This window comes from Capricornis sumatraensis, chromosome 16 (assembly GCF_032405125.1).
Source record: "Capricornis sumatraensis isolate serow.1 chromosome 16, serow.2, whole genome shotgun sequence".
NCBI classification, from domain to species: Eukaryota; Metazoa; Chordata; class Mammalia; order Artiodactyla; family Bovidae; genus Capricornis; species Capricornis sumatraensis.
Genome location: NC_091084.1, coordinates 56,344,841 through 56,350,000, shown reverse-complemented (window position 1 = coordinate 56,350,000; position 5,160 = coordinate 56,344,841).

The window sequence follows — 5,160 nt, the reverse complement described above, 5'->3', positions numbered from 1 at the left end:
GAAAAAAGTAAAAGAGATGGGCCGCAGCCCTCGGTGCTGGGAGCAAAGACGGACAGCAGTAAGGGTCACAGTGAGCAGTTCCCAGAACCCATCACCTTCAGAGACCATGTCTGTCACTCTTGCCTGGGTGTCAGAGTTGTTCCAGGCCTTGTTTCATCCTTGCAGAGATCAGTGAGGAAGGATTATAGATACTCCTGTTTCACAGGGGAGGAAACCAAGGCTGCAGGGGAACATGGTCAAGTCCTATAGAGAGGTGGGAGCAAATTCAGGACCAGAATCCTGGGGCTCCTGGTCCAACACCCCTTCCATTCCCTGTAATCATCACTCGCTCACTCACACGCCAAGTTATTTGTTGTTGTTCAGTCGCTAGGTTGTGTCTGACTGTTTGGACCCCATGCAGCACACCAGGCCTCCCTATCCCTCACTATCTCCTGGAATTTGCCCAAAATCATGTCCATTGAATCAGTTATGCTATCCAACTATCTCATCCTCTGCCACCCTCTACTCCTTTTGCCTTCAAACTTTGCCAGCATCAGGGTCTTTTCCAATGAGTCGGCTCTTCACATCAGGTGCCAAAAGTATTGGAGCTTCAGCTTCAGCATCAGTCCTTCCAATGAATATTCAGGGTTGATTTCCTTTGGGATTGACTGGTTTGACCTCCTTGCTGTCCAAGTGTCTTCTCCAGCACCGCAATTCAAAAGCACCAATTCTTCAGAGCTCAGCCTTCCTTATGGTCCAACTCTCATATCCATACATGACTACTGGGAAGACCATAGCTTTGTCAGCAAACTGATATCTCTGCTTTTTAATATACTATCTAGGTTTGTCATAGCTTTCTTTCCAAGAAACAAGCGTCTTCTAATTTCATGACTGCAGTCACCATCAGTAGTGATTTTGGAGCCCAAGAAGAGAAAATCTGTTACTGCTTCCACTTTTCCCCATCTATTTGCCATGAAATGATGCAACCAGATGCCATGATCTTAGTTATTTTTTTAATGTTGAGTTCTAAGCCATCTTTTTCACTCTCTCACCTTCATCAAGAGACTCTTTAGTTCCTCTTCACTTTCTGCCGTTAGAGTGGTATCATCTGCATATCTGAGGTTGTTAATATTTCTCCCAGCAATGTTGATTCCAGCTTGTAACTCATCCAGTCTGGTATTTCACATGCTACTCTGCACTGAAGTTAAATTAAAAGGGTGACAATTACTTACTGAGCCTCTGCTAGCGAGAGTCCTAGCTGGCCTGGGACAACTCAGGTCTGCTAGAGTGCTGTTTCTCAGAGTAGGGTCACCAGACCAGCAGCATCAGCTTCACCTGAGAACATGCTAGAAACACACATTCTCAGGCCCCAATCCAGACTTACTGAACCAGAGACTCTGGGGGTAGACCCAGCCCTCCACACTTCAATGAACTCTCCAGGTGATTCTGATGCACACTCAATTTGAGAATCACTGCAGTGCATTACCTCAATCTCCACCCCTGTGTTTCAAGGAAAATCTCAGCTCCCAAGGTTGAGCTCAGTATCAGTTAACACTTGTGCTGGATATGTGTTCTATGCCAGGCCTTCTTCTAAGCCCTCTACAGATATTAACTAATTTCACTTCACAACTCCATGTGATAGGAACTAATACTATCCTCATTTCACAGATGGGGAAATGAAGGCACCGAGAGGCAGAGTAACTTGCCTACGGTCACACAGCTAGAATCCAAGCTCTTACCAGTTAACCAATGGAACACCCCTGGCAGAGGGTCTGGTGCCCAGAATGTATTCTGGGCATGTTTGAGGCTGTAATTACAGCAATTAGGATTACCTCACCTGAGTTTGTGATGATGACCCCCGCATTCTGTGAATATGAAATCTGTTGCCCTGTGACGATGGAAGAGTGAGTCAGCTGCAAAGGCAGCCTTGGTGCCTGGAACACCAGGGCAGCCCACAAGCCCTCACCATTCATGTAGCGTTGAGACCATAATATACCATCCTGGTCTTCTGGAAACATCTTAGCTTGCTGTAGGGAAGAATCTGGACTCTGACAGAAGTGAGTTGAAAGTCTAGTTTTGGCCATTCAGAGGCTGTGTGACCCTGGACACACCGCCTCACTTCTCTCTGATCTTTAGATCAACTTTCTTCATTGTAAAGTGAATAGTGACAGTCCTAATCTTGCAGGGAGCCTGTGAGGGTTGGTGAAGATGACATCTGTGCCCAGTCCGGAGCATGCACAGAGCTGGCCATCAACAAGCAGCTCGCCCGCCTCCCTTCCCATCCATCCTGCTACCTCACTGTAAAGATCAGAAAAACTTTGAAAGAAAAATAAATTCCCAAGGGATCAAAATGCCTTTGTCCTCCAGTCTCCCTGCCCTTTTCCAGACCTCCTTGAAATAGACACCCCAGTCAGGGCTTCTGGGGTGAACCTGGCACCTGCTGCTTCCAAGTGGAGAATTAAGCACCCTGTGAAGGGAAGAGGAGGGGACCTCTCTGAGCCACCTCCAGTGGCCGGTGTCCACAATCAGTGTGAGCATCTCAGTATCTGCCTTCTGTGAGGCAGTTTGTCCTGGACATCTGAAGCTCGTTAGCTGCTTACTCCCAGAGGGCTGACCCCACTCGGAGAGAATTATCCCAGACAGAGCCACAGAGGAAGGAGCAAAGACCAGGTGAGATGTGGCCACGGGAGACGGGGAAACAGTCTCTGGAGTGGCCTCTGGGGACCTGTGGAGAACAGAGGAGGCTGGGAAAAAGCACGAGGCTTGTCCCCAGCTCCAGCCCAGCCTTGGGCTTCCTGGCTATGCAAATAGGAGTTGCAGGGTGGGAGGGGATCTCTTGCCCCTTTTGGAACTCATTTTCCCCATGTGTGCACTAGAGGAGGGGTCAGCAAGGTGCATACTGAAGTCCTTCCAGTCCTGACATTATGGGGTCCCAGGCTGACCTAGAACAGGCCTCTGAGGTTTAGAACTCAGAGCTGGTGGGTGGTCAGTGATAGCTGGTGGTTTAGTCGCTAAGTCGTGTCTGACTCTTGTGACCCCACGGGCTATAGCCTGCCAAGCTCCTCTATCAGTGGGATTTCCCAGGCAAGAATACTGGAGTGGGTAGTCATTTCCTTCATCCAGGAGACCTTCCTGACCCAGGAATCGAACCTGGATTTCCTGCATTGCAGGCAGATTCTTTATCACTGAGCCACCAAGAAAGCCCTGATAGGTGGTGGGAGGGGCCGTAGTTCAGAGATGGAGAGCTATGATCCTTCCCCAGCCCAGACATCAGAGGGGCTGTGAGATGGAAGACCAGAGAGCATTTTTAGAACCATCAGCCAGGTGCTCTTGGGAGGAAGAGGTTGTGTGAGCTGAGTCTCAGAGAGACGAGGCTCCAGCTGGACAGGTGGCCGGACCAAGGCACCCTTCCCTCTGTGGATCCACGACTCCACCCATCTGTCCAGACTGGCCACCGTTAACTTTCACTTAGCAGTTTTTATTCTTATGTTATACCAGGCAATGTCCTAAACAATATACACATATTAACATGAGATAACCCTTCTACTGGGTGACAGGTCCCGGGTGATTGACCAGCTTGGAGTCTGGCCCTTATCTGGTTGTCCTGACGTTGACTTTTCTCAAGACACCCAGGGAGGTCGGACAGCTGGCTCTCAAAATGTCACTCAAGATCACTCATGATCGCCACCGCCTCCCAGCGCTGTTGTGACTGACATCAGGCCATTGCTGTTTCTCCTGACAGGAGTGCTCTTGTTGCTGCCACAGTTTCCTTCCCTCCTGGGAGGGAGCCGGGTGTGGGAGAGCTGTTGCTTGGTGGGTGTGGAACCTGGGCGAGGAGGGCTGGGGCAGAGGGCAGATCACTCAGACCTTGGTAGGCCTGGCCACCTGTCTCCACCCTTAGCAAAGAGGCCCTCTGCAGAGACTGGGATGGGCATGGCCCTCAGACAATGCCTGCCTTCTGGACCGTGCTGAATGGGTGCACAGCACAAGTGGGCGTCTCTGAAACTTGGATTTTCTCTAGATACCTCACTTCTGGGTTGCTGCGTTCTTCCTTTGGATAGATGAACAGCCCTGATGTTCCGGCCAAAGAGCTGTGTCCTGAGCCAGGGAGCCTTTGGATTCATTTACTTTTCATGGGGCAACCTTATTTACCGGCATTTCCAAGACAGCCCCAGAGAGAGGTGAGGGCCTGACCAAGTTCACACAGCCAGTCAGGACTGAGACAACCCTGGATTTCCAGACCATGCCCAATAAATAGTTTATTACTTTTAAATAGGAAAAATGAACTTTAGCACTGCAGAAAAATTAGAAAATACAGGTAAGCACAAGCAAAAGTAAATGTGCCTTCAGTTTGTCTCTCGGAGAAACTTCCACCGCCGTTTCCCATCCCTTCTCTCCCTGCCTCCAGGCCTCAGCCACACTCCCCCATTCCCAGCCATAATCAAAACCTCACCTTCCTTTGCCAGCAGTGGTTCCCTGAGGACTAAGCCTTGACAGCGGATCCTGATTCAGACCGGATTCTGGAAAGGCCTGGCGTCTCTTCTGGAACAGCAGAGCTTCCGCCCAAACAGAACTGCTTAAGTGCAGATAGAGTCAGACTCCCTGCCAGGAGTCCAGAGCCTGCATCCAGCCCTGCCTGGCCTGTGGATTGTCTCTGTGACCTTGGGCCAGTCCCTGCCCTCTCAGTTTCTTCCACACCGTAAAATGAAGACTTGGACTTGACCAAGGGCTTTCCCCACAGCCTGTCTCAGTCTGTTGGCTGCTCGTGGGCAAGGACCATGGACTCTCCTCATAGCATTCAGAGTTAGGGGGCAGGGCTCCCCTGGTGATGGGCAAGGCCAGCACTCCCCAGCTATGGGACCGGGAGCAGGGCACCACACCACTCTGCTGCCCCATGGACAGACACAGAGCAGAGTGCTGACCCTCTGTGTCTCAGGGCAGCTGCAGATCCCATGAGGGGAGGACCTCAGAGGCTTCTGGATGACAGAGCTAGGAGCTGAACTGGGCTCTTACCAGTGGGTGCCCCCTGTCTGCCCAGTGCCTGGCTCCATCCTGGCTCAGAGGGTCTGGCCCAGGCTTGTAGGTGGACCCACAGGCTCACAGCTCTGGCAAGAGGAATATGTGAATCTGGGGCCCAGCCTACCACATAAAGTGTCAGTAACAATGCCCAGAGGGCCTCGG